Below are 24,555 nucleotides of genomic sequence, written 5' to 3'. Positions count from 1 at the left end.
GTAGGTCTGAGAATCGGTTACTATCTATTTTTCATACCCCTAAGTGATAAGGGTTGTTCACCATTAACATTTTTTTATTTATATGGCAACACAACGTTTGCCGGGTCAGCTATAGCTATATAAATAAATTTGAAAACAACAATTTCAGGTTAATCCTAGATAGTACTACTAGCGGTACAAAAAACTAGTTTTTATTGTTCAGTGGTCCCACCCTACTTAAATACTTTTGAAGGTGGTAGAACCCTTTGCGGTTCGATTCCGGCGGCACCACCGCCATACCGACTTCTGCCTCATAACAGCAGTGTTAAACGCTGCTGTGTTCTGGTTTGAAGGGCGTGGTAAGGGAGACATACTTTTCCGAGGCGTCCCAGTTTAGTCCTTAGGAGCGGCGCGTCTGTGGCCGACCTCAGGTAGGATTATCTAATCCTTTCTGGGGTTGATTACAGATGTCCGTGGGTGGCAGTAGCCACCTATCAGATGGACTGCATGCTCGTCTGCTCCTATATTATAAAAAAACTACAACCTAAGAGTTAATTCTGGATACTTAAATACTTATTCCTTAAGGAAATAGAAGTAAACGTGAATTGCCATTAGAAACTCGATCCATTAGATCCGAAATAGCTCCATTACACTCGATTGCGTTGGCTCTTAACTTCAAGTAGTTAAAGAAACAATACAAAGTTTCCAGTTCCAACCAATCTGTGATTAACGTTAAGAGCAAACCAATTTCCTTTATTATTAACCTATGATTATGATGAATTATTGACCAATTCATTGCAATGTGCGTAACTCGAATAACAAACTTGTAGGGAAAAGATGAATAGGACATTAAAGGGACACGTTAGTCAGTAATTATAAAATTAGTTATCATAGTCAGTCGGTCAAGTATATGGCATCGCATAATTTAATAAAATTAGTTATCATAGTCAGTAAGTCTATTATATAGCAAAATAACCATAGCGAGGGCTAGGACAGTCTATTGAAACAGACAGCGATCCGTGCACCGAGACGCATCCAAACCAAATGCGTGCTGTTAAAGTGCTTCAACCCTTTTTATAGGAAAAGCAGGTAAAGTAATCAGGTAGATGGGTCATAAGGCGATAAGGAATGTCGTCCGGTGCAGGTGCCGCCAGCATCTGGTATTACGTCATCTGCTTTCAACGCCTAGACCTGCCCCCGACAAACTAATTTTCTTGACACAATAAAAATAATAATATAGGTACCTATATTTTCTATTTTAACATTGTTTGTTCTTTTGTTTCGATTGGATGGTTCATGTACAGAGATAGATAATAAAAGAATATTGGAAGTGATTTATATGTATTATATGAGTTCTTTCATATATTACGGAGACTACTCCGTAATATATGAAAGACTATCTACTAAGACGAGCGTGCAGTCCACCGCATGGTAAGTGGCTACTGCTGCCCATGGACAATTGTAATCGACTCCAGATATGACTGGATATTCATACCGAAGGTCGGTCACAGATGCGCCGCTACCCCTGAGTACTAAGCTGGAACGCCTCGGAAAAGTATGTCTCTCTTACCACCCCCTTCAAAACGGAACACAGCCACGCCTAAAACTGCTGTTATTAGGCAGAATTAGGTGTGGCGGTGGTGCCGCCGGAGCCGAACCACCTTCTAAATTGTAGTTTATTTAAATGCTAAATTACCTACTTGCTAGATTTAAACAAAGTCCACGGACATTATAAAATAGAACATTAGAAAAAACTATCATCCATAATTATGCAGTTTTATCCAGGAAGTTTTAAGAATTTAAAATCTTTAGTTGAAAGTTAATTAGAAGCTGGAGTCCAATTTGCAACGGGAAATGCAAAATTATTTCAGTCCTACGTCGCTTTTGGATCGACTTTTCATTTTGTTGTTCAATGAACACTTTAATGAAACGATACTTCGTGATTAATTATATTTTGAAACTCATTTTAAAAGAAATAATAATTTTGTGAATTTTTATTCAAGATACTCATTTTTCATTTACATACGTAAAATTCATTGTTTTTGGGTCAAGCTAACTTTTTGGGTTTGTGACGTCATGTTCAATGTCACTTAGAATAAAGATCCTGTAACTATACATATTAATAAATAAAATTGTCTGTGATTTCTTAATAATGGGAAGTATATCGCAGAATTGGTTATTTCCAATATAAGTCTTATGACCAATAATCACTAACCTTAAAGAACGGGTTTTATGTACTGATAAAATTAAAAAGCATATAAGCTGAGAATATATAAAAAAGTTGATAACACTAAGTTGATACAAATAATTCGATTCTGTTTTTTTTATATCCTCATTATGTCGTGTTGATTCGTGAAGACTTCTCAATTATTAATGTTATACATCGATTCAATCCACACTCACGTCAAAGGTAATTTATTTATATACTTTTTGTTTCCCACGTCGCGATCAAGTAACTCAATCTTATTTTGCAGGTCCCAGATAAGTACGTTATTTATTTATAACGTGACAACTCGAAGATGGTAGAACCCTTTGTGGTTCGACCCCGGCGGCACCACCGCCACACCTGTTTCTGCCTTTTTTTTTGTTTACGAGGGGGAAACCAGGCACGGGGTTATCTGAGATTCTTACCGCAATAAAACCCCCCCGGTGGCCGTCCTAGGCGCTGCGTAGAGGACTCCGGGATCTCCAGAGGAACGCAACCGTGATAAGGGAGATAGACTTTTCCGAGGCGTTCCAGCTTAATCCTCAGGGGTAGCGGCGCATCTGTGGCCGACCTCAGGTAGGAATATCTAATTCTATCTGGGGTTGATTACAGATGTCTATGGGCGGCAGTAGCCACTTACCATCAGGTGGACTGCGTGCTCGTCTGCTACTCCTATATTATATATAAAATAATAATAATAATAATAAACTGTAAAGCCTCACACCTTGATATATAAATATAATATTTTCCTGAATCATCTGTTCCCTTATTTAGGAACAGGGTGATACTTATTCAAGGCATTCCAACTTAGTTGCTGTATCGACCTTCCCAACTAGTTATGATCTAAATATCTGAACGCTGTCTAAAGCTTTCGAAAAACAGATAGTTTACCAAATGCTAATATCGATACTAAAAGTACATGGCATATCTTTTGGGACCCTTATCAGTGAACAGATAGCCAATTTATTTGCTGGCTTTTCTCATTTAATTTACATTATTAACACAGCCTTTTTAATATAAACAAATGAATATGTAAATAACAATGTTACCTTAAACAGCATTCAGCAGGCGAGTCACAAAGTAGGCTCATAACAGTTTTATACAATTGCCAGGGAGATCTGCGTAATGTTTCGGAAGTGTGAATGACAAATTCGCATCATTTTGTACCGGATGCCGTATCTGTGCTATTCGTAATACTTTCAGTTTCATTCGAGGAAGGACGCGGAAAGTTATAACTATAACTTTTAGCTATTTAGATGTTCAGTAGTTTTTCGCAGTTACAATGGAATATTTTTTTGTTACATTTTATATTTAGGTAGGTGCTCAAATCAGGTATACAGCATTTTATTTACACCTATCGTTATTTTTTTCGAAATTGACATTATTTTTCAAGATTAGTTTTAAGCGAGATACTGATATTTTCGGTTAAACTTTAGTTTTGGTGCTTATCGGTTTAATAAAAATATACCTACCTAAACTTCATAAAAAAATATGTAAAGGTGGAAATCAAAACATATTTTGATTATATTACATTTTATAGATAACAACATCATCTCTAGAATAATAAGCAATTTAATTCTAAAGAAGAAAAGGTAAAAAGATTGTCACTCACACGCGCAAAACTTGCGATTAAAAATCTAGACACGAAAGCGTATTAGCAAAAAGTTCTCCCTCACAGGATATTACATGAGCTTTGTGTGGGCGTTGAGAACAACTGCATTATGTCTTCGGTATACAATATAAGCTTCACACAACAATAGACACTATTGTTTGTAAAGGAACCTTTTCTTCTTTAGATATATATTTTACTAGTTTTTGCCCGCGGCTTCGCCCGCGTTTAAAAGAAAATAATATAACATACTAACATACATAAAACTGAAAACGGGTCTCAGACTATCTTTGTACAAAATTTTATTAAAATCGGTTCAGTGGTTTGGGCACAACCAGACAGACAGACAGAGTTATTTTCGAATTTATAATATTAGTAAGGATAAGGACTAGTAAAGATAAGGATTAGATTGAAGTAGCGAACAAGCTTACAATCCTTTTGGTGGTAAGTGGTAATTGCCGTCTGTGGACATCTGTTCCTAATTCCACATAGAACACGGTTTTCGATCAAAGTTCTAACTGAAGCTAATTATAGATGTCTTGCTATTTTTGAGGAGTTAGATGGTCATATAATAACGGAACAGGGGTTCGTCCCTATGATCGAACTTCTACCGGAAAACAATAACAGATGCGTTGGTACTCTTAAGAAATAAGATCGCTTCATATAATATGTAAGTTAGTTGGCATCCATTATTTTCTCCCGATGCGCAAGATCTACTTCTCGTTAGGAATAGATGTGGAGGTATGGTGGTATGTACAAAATTTTAGATACTTAAACACCATTAAACCGCATTTAAGGAATTGATCTCAAATTATGTACCTATTACGGATCATGTATCTAGAAGAACATCTCGTAATAGGTATATGAATGTGTAATCAAAAATACTTTTTATAGAAAAACTAGCTGACCCGGCAAACGTTGTGTTGCCATATAAATAAAAAAATGTTAAGGGTGAACAACCCTTATCACTTAGGGGTATGTAAAATAGATAGTAGCCGATTCTCAGACCTAATGAATATGCATATAAAACTTGGTGAAAATCAATGTAAGTAAAATGGTATGCATATAAAAATTGGTAAAGCCGTTTCGGAGGAGCACGGTAACTAACATTGTACACGAGAATTTTATATATAAGATTACTATTTACTCAACGAGTATACTATCTAAAGGAACGCGTTAAGAAATTGCTTCGCTCGTTACTTTCAGTTGAGCAGGTATCTACGAAACCTTCAACTTCACACACATTTTAACCGCCCTCCTTTATTTGCTGTATAAAATTGCCATTTACTGTCGCGTACGGCAGTAACACCCACATGTTCATGCCATAAATTAATGCGGAAAACATAATGGTCAAGGAGAAACGATGCCAATTTTCGATGGGGCCTATCCAATATTGGGATTATCGGGATTTAGGAGCTTACCAATCGTATTTTCATCATATTTTTTAGATAATGGATCAAAGGTATGCCATAACTCAGCGATTGGATGAAGGGAACAAAATTCTCATTAAATTGTCTAAATTGTAAATCATTTAGGTATTGTATAATATAGTTGCGTTTTGATTAAACTTTAAACACTTAAATCATTAAGTGTTTAAAGTGGGACACTTTTAATTTTTAATTGAAAATACTTTAATGCGATTAATGAGTTGTTTGTGAAATTAAATAAATATAATATTTTGTGAATCGAGTATTCGTTGTGGATCGTCGGTGCATTTGATGGTAATGGACACTGCCACACGTGGAAATCTGTATTAATCCCTTTACATTTATTTTTGACTTGCTCTGACCTAATAATAATAATAATAATCTTTATTTGCTAAATAAGGTACAATGGATGTTAACACAAAGTATTATTTCCTCTTATTTTACCTTTAAGGCGTGCAAATATACAGTCAGACCAAAAATATTTCCAATATTATTTATAATATTAAATAACAAATTGTCAGATTAATACACACATCATAATTATTATTTTTTATATAAATGTCAAACACTATATTACTCTATTACTCTAAGAGTAAGACCTAAGACTCTAACTAAGAACGCTTCATACAAATCTCTGTAATTCCATATTGCTTAATATAAAACAGTTTGAATAATGATTTCGTTTAACTTTTCCCCTTCTGACAGAACAGACGACATTTTTAAGAATTGGTAAACATAACCTAAATCAGAGGATTTACCGCTTTACGGATCGCCATACATTGTGGTATGATTTGTGAAACGGCAAGATGGATGGTCCCAATCCGTTTGTTCTATCTCGGCCACTCCGTTCCGTCACTGATTAAACACATTTGTTCAGTGACCAAAACACGAGATGTTTTTGAAATTCATTCGTGTAATTAATGTTTGGATTTTACGTTTTGGTGACAAAAAGGTAAAATTCATTTTTAAATAACGTATTTTTAGATTGAACGTGGAATAAAATATATAAACTGTAGTTGTCTTACTTTCTTTACAATTGTGCGTTTTAACTATAACAATACGGTGTTTTAGAGAATACAATATTAAAAAAGAAATTAAATAACAAACATTAACCCTATACTTGGCAGAGAATTTTATCGTAAAAAAAATATACTTTTGCTACTTCCCTGCGTTAATTGGGTTATAAGGATACTAGGAAAAATAAAATAAAAAAACTTTGTATTTCAGTTTTCAGGATATAGTATGTGTCTTTAAGTGCACACTGCCAGGTTCACAAGAAAAAAAAATGTGTCTTTAAATGCACACCGCCAAGTACTCACTAAACTAAGAAATAATTAGAAAACATAAAAAATATATATTTCGAAAATACTAAAGATAAAAGTCTCAGAAGCTATGAAATATCAATAAGTTTTGAGATATTTTAGGTGAGTTGAGAGATTAGAAGACCTCCACCAAAAAAAACGCAGATTCCCAAATAAAGCGACTCGAAACTTTTTGAGTGGCAATAATTTTTGTTTACAACTATGCCCATGACGAAACAGCAACCAAGAATTACAAACGAAGATGTCCAAAATCTGTGAAGACAATACTAACAACACTGGCCTATCACATCTGTACGGTTTAAAGCGATATGTCTGTTTAGACCTTCATCCATATTTCCGTTATAACGCTGTATTGAATTTGAGCATATGACTGGACGTTATTCCACTTGTTTGAAGGTTGTGGTAAGAAGATATACTTTTCTGAGGCATTCCAGCTTAGTCTTCAAGGCTAGTGGCGCATCTATGGCCGACCTCAAGTGGGAATTTGGTCTTATCTGGGATTGATATTGCAGATGTTTTCGAGGCATCATTATTGGAGATGTTTTCATTTTTGACAGAAGACGCTATTGATTCGACAGGACTTGAGTTCAGAGACGTCTTGATGAGACCTACACATCTCGAATTCATCTTTCTAAGATTTGCTGGATTCTACATCAGATTTAATTACGCAATTTGGACACCAAAGCTAGAATTTTTCGGCCTCCAGTCATCTGAAAGAAAAATATTGCAAGCTAAGGACTGGGAATTTAGTGGAAGGGGGGAAATATGAATTGCAGTCATGCATTATAACAAAAAAACTCTTTCTGAACCTTGTTTACCCTACCCCTACCTTGGGTGCAGAACCTTAGTATATAGTAGCAAAGTTGGCAATGTGCATTTAAAGACACAATATTGACAAACATTAATGGTGTATGTCGTTGGTAGTGTGCATTTTAATGCACAAATAACAAAAGTCATGAATTACTATATATTCAAAACATTATATCTCAAAACTAATATCACCAAAAAAATGCATAAAGCTTGCAGAAAGTAAAATTATATAAATTTCATACATATAAATTAATTTCATTCAGATAAAATAAGATATTTAGAGAGCTTTGCGCAGGCGCTGACCGACGGCTCGCTATTTTGTTTACCACTGACAATGTGTGAACGAGACAGATATAGATTTCATTTTCTGACGTAAAGAAACGTTTGCTAAGTCGCTTTGAGTTATTATTAATAAGATTCGATGTTGCATTTTCCAAGAAAAAAATCTGACTCGAACGTGCATTTAAGTGCACAAGGTCAAGTATAGGGTTAACAATTAAATCTGTAGATTTTTTCACGTGAAATAAAATAAATATATATTTTTTTATTTTATCTTCTTACAATTATGTAAATTAATTAAATTTTATTGAAATGTCATGAATTTCCGAGAGAATTCTACGACTCAAAATTCAATTTATGTGTTAAAATAAAAATTAAAACGGAATTATCGTTATAATAACAGATTATAGCACTTTACTACTATTTCATTTCCTTATCGACTTCACCAAGTATTGTTTGTTCTCTTTGGGAACTTTGTAACGAAAGTGCTACGATTAGATGGATTTGTTTGTGTTTTGAAGTGAGGTGTTATGTTTATCCGGCCTCATTTTTGTTATGTATTAATAAATAATATATGTGTTAATCCTTACTAATATTATAAATCCGAAAGTAACTCTGTCTGTCTGTCTGTCTGCCTGGTATATATTTAATAAAGTTGAGAATTCTTTATATTTTTTCAGAGTATAAAAGAATGTAATTTTGGTTCAAAATTAAGTATTTAAAGTTAATTAATATTCGAGGCAGTGTTACAGTTCATATTTCCACTTTCAATAGTATTCAATTAAAAAAGTCTGTAATTATCATTACAATATCAGAATATAACATTCTTCCTTATCGACTTTACCAAGTATTTGTTCTCTTTGGGAAGTGTTTGTACCGAAAGTGCTACGATTAGATGGATTTGTTTATGTTTAGAAGTGAGGTGTTATGTTTATCCGGCCTCATTTTTGTTGTTCCATAGTTTATGGGTATTGCGCGGTTTTAGGGTTAACAGCTACTTTAATACTGTTACTATTATATTAATAAATTGACCTTCATACGTAGAATGTTAATTCGCATAAATGTAAACAAAATCGAAAGTGTTTTGTTGTTTGAAAATAGGAATTCGGGAAGTTATGAGTCGAAGTTTTGGGAAATTATATCGTCATCGAACATAGAAATAGTTTCGTTTCATTGTTGATCATAGTGTTCGGTCGTAATCTGTAAGACTAAATTGGAATGGCGTGTTCCGATTTTTGCTTTATACATCAGATAATTACAAACCAGCCCAATCCTTGGTCACAGAGCATTTGCTACCATTGAGACTAAGTTAAAACGCCTTTTGTGCCACTACATGCTTCCATTTACACCCATACTGCTCAGCGGCAAATAGATGAACTGGCAATATAACAGTAACTTTTGCAACTCTTCTAATTTTCAATTAATCTTTTAAGTTCTTTCAACTGCAAAATGAAATAATCTTGCAAAGTGCAATTTTATAATGAGACTTGTTTAAAGCAAAGTTAAACAAGGCTAGTAAACAAGTCTTAATGAAAGCTCTAGGATGAGTCGGTAAAAGAATTTTAGCTCAGTAAGTAGTTAACGTTGATTGAAAATTATATTGTTTCTTATTATTCTAAAATATATAAGTATGTTTATTAAGAAACTGTTTTCTATCGTCCACGCAGTATTGTTTCACTGTAGTGTTAATTGATCATGGAGATCATGAAATTCTTAAGAGAGTGCATCAATTAAATATACATTTTCGACATTAAGTCTCGACAACATCTTCACTAGACATACTTCTCTGAAACGTTCCAACTTAGTTTTCAGTGCTAGCGGCGCATCTGTGACCGAGCTCAGGTAGGAATCTGATCTTATCATTTTCTCAGGGATTAACCACTTACTATCAGGTGTATTTCGTTGTTGATTTCTACTTTTACATTTAAACAATCTTTCGGTAATTCGTTTATTATTTTTCACTTCATACACGTAGCTAAACAATAAGTTTCCAGTTAATTAAAAGCGATCAACAAACAGCTGCTAATGAAATATGGTCTGTATAAATCATGCCTATTTACGAAAACAAAAAATAAATATAATTTGTTTCATAAAATGAATTATTAATTTGCGCCAACTGTTATGCTAAACAGTGATAGCCTAGTTAGGAAACTCAGCCTCTTATTCGGGGGGTCCAAGGTTCAAATGCCGCACCTCTGATTTTTCGTTAAAAAATATTTGCTTAAACGGCAACGGAAAATATCGTGAAGAAACCTCTACGTCTGTGTCTTGAAATGTTCTGAACCAATTCAGAGCTGGCCAGCGGTGGATTATGGCCTAGTTCTCATTTGAAGAGTTTAGTAGTCAGCAATACGACGGTAATGGGTCGATGATGATGAAAATGCTAGAATTCTTTAAAGTGCCATTGTGGTGGCACCACTGCCAAGTCGATTTCCGTCTTATTACTGAGTTGAACTTCTGCATTTTGTATGTTTGTATGTATTGTAATAGTCTTAAGTGTTACACTACAAGACACTAGCTAGGATTTTTTATTAGGAATCTGATATAAATATCTATGGTTGTTAATGATTAACTGCCCGTAAAATAATATTTAAGCCTTAGGTACTACTACAATTTCTTCATAAAAGATATTGATAGTTTTCCATATTTGATAAGCTAAATTTAGATAGATCGATTATTAATAAAGCATACTATGAAACAATTTCCAATTGACCTTTTCTCGCTCATTTAAAAATTGTAGATTTGAACAAAGCTTTAAAAAGCCATAAAAAGTAAAAAATTACAACATAAACAACAGCAACTTTCACATTCATAAGGAAAAACGCTACCGGCATGAATTTGATTTATTTAGGCCGTACAAATTAGCTTATGAAGTTCTTTTTCATTTTGGAAATTGGCCATTTTTCAATTATGCGAAACATTTCGTTTGCGATCCTGGTGACCGCATTGCGATGTGTGGAAGTATGTGACATTGATCTTATGTCCGTTAATTATAATGTGCGTAATTGTTTCAGTGTGTGTTTATGACTGTATACAGTGCACACACGCAACAATACGTTCTTGAATAAAGTTCGATGTAAATTTGTTAAGAGTCTATGTAGGATGTGATAGAAATTGTAAGAGCTGTTGGTCTATAGTACACGTATGTTTGGATGCTAGGACTTTTCTGGACCTACTGCGGAGTTACTATCTTTGCATGTATGTATTACAGCATTGTAATAGTGTAACAATGTATTACAAAAATATTTATTTTGCGAGGGCGCTACCTTGATTCTTTAGCATAACATCGGAGTTACATAAAATAGTATTACGTTATTATGAGTATTAAAATATTTTTTGAAGCTTGCGCCTTTTTTTAATAAAGCACGCGAAATGAACGAATTGTCCAACTACATTTTTCATTTAATATTTTTGATTGCCGTACACCATTAAGTACTGTTCGATATCCTAAACTCATCATTGTCTTGTGCGGTAGTCTCTTAGAGAAGAGACTTTCTTGGAAAAAGATACTTATGAGTGACGATTTTGTTTCCAATTACTAATGTAAAGAGCATTACCTTTTTTTTAATAGATGAAAATGAATATTAGGAATATCAGGATACATTATATAGAAATACTAGTGGTGCCCGCGGTTTCGCCCGCATTTTAAAGAAATAATATGACATACATAAAATGGAAAATTTGTACCTGCATTGAAATGACAGTGGTGCCATCTGTCGAAAATTGGTCTTACCAACTCCCAAACCCTCGTGGGCTCTTGGACAACAACTTTGCTAAAGATCATCACTTGATCAAATGCATAGTTTTCGATTCTATAACTACTTACGAATTAAAAATTAATTAAAAAAACCTTTTCCTTTTTAAACCATTCTCAAGTCCCCTTGAACACACACAACAAAATTCATCAAAGTCAGTCGAGTCGTTTAGGAGGAGTTCAGTGACATACACACGCATATAAGAAATATATATATAAAGATACAAGATACGACTTACACAGTTGTTGCTGCGTCCACGTTTCTCAAAACAGAACTAAAATATTCATTTCTCCCTGTTACGAGTATTACGACCATTACGCCGGATCTAACCGCATTTTATCGAAACATCAAATTAGTCGAATGTTTCTGTTGTTTAAAACTTTATTTTTGAATTACCTTCCTTTAGTATACCTACTTTATGAGCTTAAATTCAAATTAATATTTTAATAACAGTTAGTTCCTGCCAAAATTTTGTAATAAAAGGAACTACAAACATTAATATTAGACATTACGTCTATTCAAAGTTTACTGCTACAACACACTATAAACAGAAAAGGTATGGTATGCTGATCATTTAAACAATAATTTTCACAAACAAACTTGCATGTGACTTTTAATGTCATACATCTCGATGAGAGATCGCCTCGAGATTAGTCGCCTCTTACGACAGGCAGGGGATACCGTAGCCCTATTCTGGTCCCATCGCACAACAAGGTACAAGGACTGGCCTCGTCGCCAGTATTTGAAAGGTACCCTTCAAAAGGTACCCGGTGTCGTGGGAGCGACGTAGGGTTATGTGGGATTCTTACCGCACTAAAACCCCCGGTGGCCGTCCTCGGCGCTGCGTAGAGGGCTCCGGGATCTCCAAAGGAACGTAACCGGAGCTCTCTTAGCGCGTTGCCCCGTCGGGCTCCGCCCAGGTGAGCTTGGCGCTCACCACACCGTGTGGTGCGTATGACGGTATGCGACCACACATACCGCCGTCCTTCCCGGGGCTGCTGGCTGGGCGGTTCGAGCTCCCACTCTTGCCACCCGCAACCCCGGAAGCCCCCTTTTAGTCGCCTCATACGACAGGCAGGGGATACCGTAGCCTTATTCTGGTCCTGAAACTACAGGGACAGAGTGTGATTTCACCTGGCGACGGTTTAACAACGTCGCCTATTTGGAAGCTGTCAAATGTATGCAAGTGTTTTGATTGGATACGTCACTAGCGACGTCGCTGTGGCGTGATGAGATGGGAGCAAAAGAGCGAATATTGTCAAGATTTTCATACAAAGAATTATACCCTGTTTCAGACTAACAATATCTTAGATTGACGGTTGAGATCCACTTCTTACCAATTGATAATAATTCGTGGATGATTCTTTTCCTCCCCATAATCTACTGCTACTTTGTATTTGAATTTATTTGATACAGGTATTCGTATTATTTATAATTCAATTATACGTAAAAAAATGTACGTTATTTTCAAAAATATGTGGCCCAAATATCATTCTCTATGAAGTCCTTTCAAACTCCCGTCCGAATATTATTACAGCCGTTCTCAAAACTACTTCGTAGAAATATAACTATATTTCTATTTCTACTTAAGATCGTCTTTTGTGGATATCTCGCAATATTTACATAGTCAGCATAAATGTACCAACATGTATTTTATATAATCTTAAAATTTCACGATCATTCGTTGATTCTTGACGAGTACGGGAACTTGAGCGCGAAAATTAAAGTAGCTCAGAAGTTGTAGGTATTATTTTCAATTTGAGGGAGAAAAAAATTATATGACAAACGGGGAGCGGGCAGTCACTCATGTACTACAGTCCATGATTTTAGACTAAACCTGACCACGATCCATGCAATTAATCGAAATATCGGCAATAAAGAAATTAAAAAATCGAATATCGTGAGTGCCTATTACATAGTAAAATACCTCACTGTCGCTCGTGTGTTAACACCCTTATTTTCCACAATCCTCAAAATCATTCACGAATGAAATGGAGTCATGAATATACCGAACGCATGACTTTTACTCTGTTGTATGCAGCAAAATAGTTTCCGTGCTCAGATTTCGCATATCCGGAAAATGTTCTAGCGTGACAGATTGCCTGTTCAGGTTGTATACGAGTACAGGTTAACTGTACGCTGCAATAGAGAGGAGAAATTGGTAAGGGGAGATTTAATAGGCTTTGTTGTGGCGGTTTCAATATTTTTCAACAGCTCTCGACAGATGTCCTGCTTATACCTAGTATGTATTTTTCACTTTTAGGTATTTATATAAAATGGATTATATGTAAGCTAGAATTGGAATTGTACCTGCTTTCTGTAAGTTTTTTCTACAACTAGATCAATTATCAATTAACTTAAAACGACGACCTTGTTTTCGCCGACTTAGTCTAATTTAAATTACATAGTAATTTTTCTTTTGCAGGTCAGTTACGGCGCCGTTTAATTAAGAAGTTGGCTGCGGGAGAAATAGGTATGGCGATTTTTTTTATAATATATAAATATCAAATGAGCATGCAACTAATGGTAACTGCAGTAGCCAGCCAGACAGCCAGATAAGACCGCAGTCCTACCTGCGGTCGGCTACCGATAGGTTACTACATAAGTTGGAACGCCTTGGATCGGAACGCAGCTGCGCTTAGCACTATTGTTATAAGATAGAAATAGGTATGTTAGTGGTGTGTCCCTGTAGTTCCGGGACCAGAATAGGGCTACGGTATCCTGTCGTAAGAGGCGACTAAAAGGGGTTGCGGGCGGCAAGAGTGGGAGCTCGAACCGCCCGGCCAGCAACCCCGGGAAGGACGGTGGTATGTGTGGTCGCATACCGTCGTGTACAACAGACGGTGTGGCGAGCGGCATGCTCACCTGGACGGAGCCCGACGGGGCAACGCTCTAAGAGGACTCCGGTTGCGTTCCTCTGGAGATCCCGGAGTCCTTTACGCAGCGCCGAGAACGGCCACCGGGGGGGTTTTAGTGCGGTAAGAATCCCACATAACTCTGTGTCGCTCCCACGGCACCGGGTACCTTTCGAAGGGTTCCCCCTCGAAAACAAAAAAAAAAAAGGTATGTTAGTGGTGCTTCGGGAGTCGAATAATAAATATTTTAACTTAGAATAATTCGCAAAGTACGAGTCGAACTCGCACATGGAGGCTTCCGTACCACTGTACCGTATTTTTATTAATTTTATTATTTTCAACAATACTCAGTTATATAACACAAAAATAGAAGGCGTTGGGGTGATGATAAATAATATGTAAACAACGTATAATAAAATTAAAATAACTATATTAAAATATGATTTATGATTCTTATTTGTATTTATTATAATACCAGTTATAGTAGTAAACGGATTATAAAAAAATAACCGTCTTCTTAGTACGGTTTAAGAGTTACATCGAGAAATGCCGAAAAATACCGGCTTTTTGTATGGAGAGCCCCTTTATAATATTCAACTTTATTTTATTTTTAGTATTTGTTGTTATAGCGGCCACCGTTATATATCCTCTGTAAAAAAATCACGTGTCTATATATTACGGTTCCGGAGATAGCCCTGTGACAGACGGACAGACAGCGAAGTCTTAGTAATGGGGTTCCGTTTTTACCCTTTGGGTACGGAACCCTAAAAAGCAGTGTAATTTTGCGTATTAATTATAAACTATTCCAGTGGAAATGTTCCACTGTTTGTTTAGAGTTAAAGCTATCACCGTAAATGGTAATTGGTTTAATTTTGCCAAAGTTATATTTGACGTGAGAGTTTGAAACTGAAATGAAACTCCTAGTTAAATATCTGAATTGCAAAGTTTTGTGTGTATTTTGAAGTTGCAAATGCGATAGTTGCAAAGTTAATCGTAGGGATGCCTTTTTGGGATTTACACTAATGTCTAGTGCACTCATTTCAAAATAATCGTTATTTGGTCAGCCTGGTGGACTACCCTTTCACTAGGAGATGAAAGGTGCCCAGCAGGGGAACAGAAATGGGTCAATAAGTAGTTACCTAACCCTTTTAACTAACCATATAAAATATATTATTTATTTACATGTTACGAAACAGTTTTCATTTATTTATGCACATATAAATGATTAATATAAAAGACTTATATATAAAAATAAGTCGAAAGATACTGCTTATTCCTAACGAAATTTCTTCGAGCAGACCTGTAAAAGTAGATGAGTTAACAGATGGTGGATATATTTTTGTTTTTAGCTTTATTTTCCCATTTATCATATTATTAAAATAAGCAGTAAAATACCAAGAAACGTCAGAAATTACGAAACAAGTAGCTGATAAAACAATGAATAATTCACATGGTTGAATATAGAGATGTACGTTGGAGGCACCTGGGAATATCCTTTGTACAAAACATGCCGACTTTGTTTCAGAATGGTGAAAAAATGTTTGCTTCGAGTACAAGGGCACGAGGGCTTTGGGGTGGAAATTTAGGAATTTCTCTATATAGAGTTCCTATGTTTTAGTTAGTTGTTTTAGAATGTTTCGACAAGCATATTTTACCTACATTTTATTGACGTTTGTGTAATTTTCAAAACAAAAAAAAACAGCTAATAAGAAGAAAATCGCTCCGTGAGTTCTAAGCCTAAGCTGCTATGAAGAAGCATGACATTTGTATTGTTACGACTTCTCGCTACACATCAAGAGATAGCACTACGAGTTTTCTGAATCACGCTACCGAAGTTTTCTCAACATCCCGTCTCAACAAGCTCCGACCTGAGACTGTTGGAGCACGGCCGCTTCCTGAGCATTATCACTTAGCTCGGCGGGAGATCTCCCTTTACTAAAGTATCAAGCCTCTCTTACAGTTTTCCAGTTGTATCTATGACTTACAGCCAAGTTGTTTGATCTTTTGGTCTTGTTTCAGTACTATTTGTACTATTTATTGGCTGAGAGCCCAGTTACGACACATTGCTATTCAGTTGACAGTTATTATCGTTTCTTAATTTAACGTGAATAATAGCCGCCCTAATAATTACAAGTTCTTAAAGGTGTTTACTATGAAGTGGCAGTTTAAAGTACTGTAAGTTGCTGTATTGTTTATTTTTAAATGAAACCAAATTAGGTGATTTTATTCCAAGTAGATTTAAAAAAATAACCTTTAGAACTTTATTCTACTCCACTATTTTCCCATTGATAAAGAAAAACGCAGAAATAATAGGAATTAAATTTATGACTTGAATAAAATTACCTAAATAAATGAAATTACTTAAAGATAAGAAATTTTGAATAAACTATTTAAGTATAACGTGTATATAATTATTTACGCGATAATTATTTATCGACGTATTACTACTAGTCCTCGGTATAAACCTAATTTAAAATATATATACCGAGGTCGTATATAACTATGCATTGGAAACTTTGTAGATATAGGTACCTATTAGTACACTAGTACCTTTAGGAATGATACAGGATACTGTTGGATCGTTTCTACACAATGTCTTGCCACACGCATAAAAAAGAAATAAGTAACTCGCAGCGATCCATTCAACCCGTTTCAATCTTTGGATTTTTTCATTCAGTCCATTCATTCACATTACGTACATACCAACGGACCGCGTGTAAAGTTCTGAATTCTGATACATTCGGGATTACATCGTTATCACCGGCTGCGGCTTAGAATGCGTTAACTAGCTATTTTAGATCCACTATTTATAAACCTTGGCGCCGCACGCACCACCGAATAGAAACAACAAAGAAATTAACCAGCGTTTACTCCTGACCTAACGTAATTATTACTTTTGAGCTTCCAAATTAAATAGACTTTTTAATAGCTATGTATTTTTTAATTTGAAGTCTTTTTTATTTCTTGAAACATATAGAGCCGAAAAACATTCTTACATATGGCCGCAAGTAAGGTAAGTTCAAAACCAAAACCTTAAATATATTTTTCCAAAACAGAACATTTTTTTTATAAGAATCATTGCTTGATTTTAACGCAAGTATAATATTCTTACCTAGAATCTAGATAGTGAGTATGCAGTCCACCTGATGGTATGTAGTCACTATACACGATGGGTAAAACTAGAAATGCTTCACGATGGATTGTTTTTCTTTTTCCTTTAATACCCATTTATTACTAAAAACATTGAACTATGTGTTTATTTGTTGAATATTATTAAATTTTATTATTTACTCATAGTAAAAAAGTATGAAATAAATAAAGTAATTAGTTTTGATGGATCCGTTGCGGAAGGAGGAAATAAACTGTAAATTAGCATACGTGCTGTGTGACAGGAATGATGAATAGTGCGTACAACGACACGAAGTAATAGTGCATAAATTTTAATGTTTATTTAAACTTTAATCATTATGGAGATGGATTTCATTGCGTAAATTTACTGTATCAATGAATTGCGGAACAATTCGAGGTCTATATGGGTCCGGGTACAAAACTTTATTATATTTTGTCTTTTAGAATGTAAAAGAGTTCTTTGTGGATCGATTCTAGAGACACCACTACTTCTTATGTTTGTCTAATAGCAGTGATAAGCATTGTTGGGTTTCAGTTTAAAGAGTGTAAGAAAAAGCCACATGATATATTCCAAATTAATCCTCAGGAGGCAGAAGTGCGCGTGGGTGAATCGATCCTTGGACGTCTGGCATTAGAGGCCGAGTTTTAATCACTAGCCATCATTTCTATCCTGCATTTTTTAAACGTATGTATATAAGTAGATATTAAAAAATATAGTTCCTTTAACGGTGAAGAAAAACATCGTGAGGTCATCTGCAGGCCCGATTGAAAATGTTTAAAAATGTATGTAGTCTTCCAATCCGCACTTGTGGAGTGGAGTATGGCCTAATCTTTTTCATTCTGGAACGCACGCCTAGCAGAGGGTCAGTAATGAGTTCATGACGAATCTTCATGAGAAGCAATGTATCTGTGACCGACCCCGAGAAGGACTCCACACATACTTAAGTCCATAACAAATGTTTACGGGCGGAAAAAACACTTATGTACCGGCAATGATGTACCGGTATTGCGCGTTATTTTAATATACAAGTTCATAAATAGCCACAGTTTATTAATATCCTGCTAAAACACAACAACAAGAGCTAGTAGGTATCACGTGAACAATCCATCGAGATAAGGATTATCTAAAAAAGCTTTGGCGAAGCTGCGTCCACTCGACATGCCCCGGATCGCGGGCGCCAATATTGTTACCGAGGTACCTATGCTGATGGTATTTATATGTGGTAGTTATTATTAAAGCAGAAATAGTCAATAGATATATTTTTGCAATAGTCAGATTGAGCCCAGGCACCTCGGGGAAGGCGACTAAAAAAAAGGGGGGCTTCCGGGGTTGCGGGCGGTAAGAGTGGGAGCTCGAACCGCTCGGTAAGCGACCCCGGGAAGGGCGGCGGTATGTGTGGTCGCATACCGTCGTACGCACCAGATGGTGTGGCGAGCGTCAAGCTCACCTGGGCAGAGCCCGAGGGGCAACGCGCTAAGAGGACTCCGGTTGCGTTCCTTTGGAGATCCCGGAGCCCTCTACGCAGCGCTGAGGACGGCCACCGGGGGTGTTTTAGTGCGGTAAACATCCCACATAACCCTGCGTCGCTCCCACGGCGCCGGGTACCTTTTGAAGGTTTCCCCCTCGTGAATAAAAAAAAAAAAAAAGGCACCTCGGGGATCTCCATGTTAAATAAGATTTAATGTCATCACTACCCATCCCTCTTGGTCTAAGAATCTAATTTTTATTTACCTTTATAACCTCTAGCACTTGAAAAGATTTTAACGGAGGTACAGAGTGAGAAAGAAGGCCACGGTCAAGTTTAAGGTGGTAGAATTGTGGTTCCATCGCACTGTTATAGTCCGCGTAAAAATCGCGTCGCCATAGCAAATTGTATAACTAAACTCGCAACAACTTCAGAGCGGACTAGCAGTTTGGCGCGGACTATACGTCTATTTCTGCCTTTTAACTACAATGTCTACAGTGTAGCTTGAAGTTTGACACAGGCGATTAATTCAAGATTTCAATAATATTTTAGGTTGTTTAAATGGACATGGGCAACTTTGACCACTTTTCATCAAGTGACTGCCTGTCCATTTACTACTTTATAGAAAATATTTTATGATGACCGTGATCGTATGTCATTATCGATATATACTCGGTAAAATCCATACCATTTTTAACCATTTTCGTTGACCAAGATTTTAAATAATCATGGTTTCTCTGCGGCCCGTATTTACGGATTGGTGCGTTCTGATGAATTTTTCATCCGGGTACCGAAGCGAGAGCTTATTCTCATATTACAACCAGGACTGAATGAACCTTTATCGAAAATGTATGTGGTTTTTGCGATTCGTGTAAATTATGTATGGAAGTTACTTTAAACATTTTACAGGCAGAAAAAATATTTATTCGGCATGAGAAAGATGATTTTCATTTTCGGACGAAGATCATCGTGGAAGATTTTTGGTATTTTTTTTTGGTATTATTATTTGATCACAAAATGAGGATCCTATCCATCTTATAATATGAGTGCTTACTGACGTTTACGAAAAATCCCAAATCGATTTGTTAGAATAAGTTAAGAATGGCTTGTTTAAATGATTATTACTCTCTCTTGTAATTATTCCTCCAAATAGATGCACAGAACGCATAAAGTTTACGTCATCTTAATTTGAATTATAAAACAATTGTCGAGGATAATTTTTAAAATCGTAACTCCCAGGCACCTTTTCCTTCGAAGATAAAATGCAAATTTTCGTAAACAAATTGAAGTAAAACCCTGTCCCTTACAATGTACAGATAATAAATGTTGGGTCACACTAATTCCTGTATACAATACCGTCCTTGGCTTACGAAAAAAGTAGGTAAACTACTCTTTGTAATGTTTGTATCCAGTGAGAGACCTTTACGCTAGGGGTGTGAGAAGAGGAGAAAAAATCGAATAACAAATAATCGATTTTTCTTTCTTCAAAATAAATTGATTATAAAGTATATATTTCTGTAGAATTCTTAATGGTGAAATCAAAATTAGCCGGTGAATAGTCCGGTGAATAGCCGGTCTATAGTCCTTGAAATTTGGCGGTGAAAAAAATGTCACGAAATTTGCTCCAATTTGTAAGCTTTCCCAATCGTTCATATAAGTTAGTCGGTGAAAAAATCGATTATTACACGTAAAAATAAATCAAATCGAATCGATTATTATAAAAATCGATTATTTTTCACATCCCTAACCTACGGGTTGAACCCGAAACTCTTTCATTTAATGGCTGCCGGGCTCAAGGAAACTGACGTTGTACCAAATTATTATTAAAGCGTACCTTGTACTGTTGAGTGCAGGAAAATGAGGGTTGTAGGGAGAAATGATGCGTAAAGTCAGAAATAATTTTGGGAAATTATTGCGGGCACTCCTAGCATTGTGGTCTGTGGATTGCAATCGATTATTCAAAAAGGATAGGGTCTTTTTCGTAACGTGGTCATTTTTTGGTAAAACTGTCTAAAGATATTTTTAGTTGATTGTCTGTAACCCATTATTGTTCTACTGCTGGACATGGACCTCCTCTAAGTGAATTGTCCAAAATAGTGGACAAGTGCTGATTAATAGACCTGTCACACCCTTGAGATTTTATTGTTTAGCACTCTTATTTAGTTTACTCGTTCGGTCTTTCGAAGCTGCCTCGGGCTGTTGGTAGTTGATTGTCGTTATGTGTGTACTCCATCATGACATCCATGCTATGTCCCACTGCTAAGGACGGCTCTCCTAAGCCACTCTAGTGGCTTAGGTCAGTGCGGATTGGTACACTTTAAAGATTTTATTTTTTAAAACACTTAAGAATATTTTCTTACTTTTTTCGCCGTTAAATAATAAGGATTATCATTTAATTTATATTTACTTAATATATATAATCAAGACAGTAAAGGCCATTACTACATTTTTTAACCCGTCATCTAATAAATAAAGTAAATGTCATATTGTTTGTATGTTAACTTTGTAGTAGTTAATTAGAAGTAATACTAGTGGCGTGTGACAGCCCCGCCTACAGTGTAATGGAATATCAGACATTAGGGTTGCGACACGCATTTATTTTATTTATGGATCCTAATGATTTGATACAGTCATCTAAAATGTATCAAGAGTTCGATCGTAATAAATAGCATTTATAATGTTCTCAGGATGCGCAATGCTACAAAGTGGCCATCTAACAATTTATAGATTTGATTTTTAAAACGATAAGTCCACTTATTTCTATATATTATGAAACTGCTCAGTATTCCTTTCATTAATTGCTTTCATAGATAGAAATATATATTTAAATCAAAAGACATAACTTTTTCGTAGTTAAGAAATTGAAGAATAATATAAGAATGAAGAATATAGGTAAGGTAACTTTATTCGCAAATTTTAAACTTATGTTAAAGCAAGTGGCGATTAATTTTAAAATCATACCTTTTAACAAAGGCTGTTCTATGGATTCGAACTCTAAAATCCGGATTGAAATACACATCACGACTTCTAAGCACCGGGGAGTTGAAAATAAAATTGATCGTACTTACATCAATATTACTGTCATAATCTATAGTTTTAATATATCATTGTTATTCATACCCTTTTTGCTAACGTATACGTCGTTAATTCTGAACGTATTTCTTATACAACTAATAATAAATTAAACACTAAGCTGCAAGTAATTGAATAGTTATCTCAAAGCGATTTAATGTAACGACATAAAGCTTGAACTTACTTGATGCAAAGGGCAAATAAAATACGAAATAAAACCGACAGGACCGGCCATAGGCTTAGGAAGATAAAGTGTAGGGATAACAGAGGGAATAAAAAAGATAATTAGCCAGCAGTTCTTCATTATACTTTATTAGGGACTCTTTTAAAATGCGTCTTAAATGTACCTCATTAAAGTAATCATATTTTTAAGAAAGAAATATATGTACAAAATGAAAACATAATATTTATATAAAAATTGTAGAGAGAAAAGTATTAAAAGAATTTATTTAAGTAATGTAAACTTTTTTAAACTATAAATTGTATACAAAATAGCGACCTTTAGAGTATGTTTTCTTGAATGTTCAATATCAAGCTTACACGTATATATACGTACTGAAACAAGTTTACTCTACCAAGCGCTGTGTACATTACACAATACAGTACGGTGTACAGTACACGCGTTACTATAATAATTGCTCGATGGATTTTTTTATTTATTATGACTAGCATTTGCATTACTTTGTTCGCATAGCAGACTACAATTACTTTACAGTGGATAACATAATCATGGTATAAAATGTGACGAATTTTCAATCAAACTTTCTATTTTACATTCTTATAAGACAAATTATATAATATTTATAAAGAAATCATATGGGAGTGATTGCAAAAATGTCAAAAATTTAACGTCGACTCGAATGCTTTATTTAATCGAAAAGTCAAACATACGCCTTATCATGAGTAAATTCGGCCATTTCTTTTATTAGTATCATCACAAAAATGGTTGAATTTTATAGTAAGTACAAAAAAAGAACGAGTCTTTTTACGTCTGTACATTTTCATAGAAAAATGTTTTAAAGAGTACTTTAGTTTGCACATTTGTATATTTTCATTTAGAAAATTGCATCATAAAATATTTGATGCGCTTTCATCATCACTAGCTTTTTACTCTCATTGTTCTGTAATATTTGTACGAGTAAGGCAATCTGTTTCTTTTATACGCTCTGCAATTTTAAACAGTCGTCCTACGCGACTTACAAATTTATAAGTCTTATTTTATTTAATGAAGGTGTAGATTACACTAAGAATTTGGAAAACATATTTCTAAGTTTTTATATTATTGAACAAAAAATATTCTAATAAGAACAGATACTATTTGTCGCTTAGATTAAAATATTGAAACTGAAAGTAAATAGGATATTGAAATGAAAAAGAAAAAAAATTACTAAAGAATCCACTTTTAGAAACTAAAGAAACTGTTTACTTAAGACAAAAAATAACTTCGTAGGTATTACTTAAAAGATTACATAAGTACGTAGGTACAATTTTTACGACATCAAACTATTTCTTACATAAATATTGAAGGCACATAAGCGTGAAGTGTATTAGCAGAAAGGGTATAAGTGGTTAACTGCTTTCTGCTATTGATAATCCATAGTTCTTCGTAAACATGTCCTTGACATATCCATGTACTGTCTGTCCTTGAAGCTTGGCGATTAGTGGAAGTACACCAACGAATCAAGCCACCGATATGGGCAATTCCATCAAATGGTCCGTCGGATCAAATTGCGTTTGCTTTACTAAATCAGGGTCAACAGCCACTTACGGTTACACGTACGTGTACCATACGGTAGCGTCGATAACACACACCACTTGACGCTGTGAATAATTGAGTATGGTTTTGAAAAATAAGGCCTAAACTAATGTTTTGCATTATTATTTAGAAATAGTAAATAACCCGAACGAACATTGTTTTATAATATAGGAGTAGCAGATGAGCATGCAGCTCACGTGATGGTAAGGGGATACTGCCGGCCATGGATATATGTAATCAACCCCAGATAGGATTAGATATTCCTACCCGAGGACGGCCACAGATGCGCCCCTACCCCTGAGGACTAAGCTGGACCGCCTCGGAAAAGTACGTCCCCCTTACCACACCCTTCAAACGAAAACACAGCAGCGTTTAACGCTGCTGTTATGAGGCAGGAATCGGTGTGGCGATGATGCCGCTGCTGTCGAACCACAACGGGTCCTACCAACTCAACCTACATCCAATTCTCCTGATGGTAAATGATCACTTCAGCCTTCCATGGTATTTATAATCAAGCAGATAGCATTAAGACTACCTGAGGTCGATGATAGATGCAATGTTATCTCTTAAATTTAAATTGAAACGTTTTCTGAACGCATCTCACCTTTACGCTCTTTATACCAAAATTGTGAATAGTAGCGCTTAACTCTACCTACTATTTCAAGGCAGAAAGTGGTATGGGTATGGTGCCTCGGGAGTTGAATTACAACGGGTGTCCGACTTTAATATCAGTTTTTATTAATACCTATGTAACAGAAATACATTCTACTACTAGCTGACCCGGCAAACGTTGAGTTGCCATATAAATAAAAAAATATTAAGGGTGAACAACCCTTACTACTTTGGGGTATGAAAAATAGATAGTAGCTGATTCTCAGACCTACTGAATA

The 24,555-nt window shown here is 35.4% G+C and overlaps 1 protein-coding gene across 3 annotated transcripts in view; it reads left to right on the top strand.

Annotated features, from left to right (window-relative positions):
* Positions 1–24,555, top strand: part of NGR-A26 (neuropeptide receptor A26) — a 150,847-nt gene that overhangs the window by 39,421 nt on the left and 86,871 nt on the right. For 2 of the 3 annotated variants that reach the window (XM_073084467.1, XM_073084469.1), the window contains exon 2: positions 13,813–13,860. The exons of the other annotated variant lie outside the window; for it this stretch is intronic. The gene's annotated coding sequence lies outside the window, so the exon portion shown is untranslated. The remainder of the gene's footprint in view (positions 1–13,812; positions 13,861–24,555) is intronic. 3 annotated transcript variants of the gene reach the window in all.

The sequence above is a fragment of the Epargyreus clarus genome, unplaced genomic scaffold, assembly GCF_041222505.1.
Source record: "Epargyreus clarus isolate Ecla_fem2 unplaced genomic scaffold, WU_Ecla_fem_2.2 ptg000021l, whole genome shotgun sequence".
Taxonomy (NCBI): Eukaryota; Metazoa; Arthropoda; class Insecta; order Lepidoptera; family Hesperiidae; genus Epargyreus; species Epargyreus clarus.
This window is presented reverse-complemented; position numbering and strand designations above follow the sequence as displayed.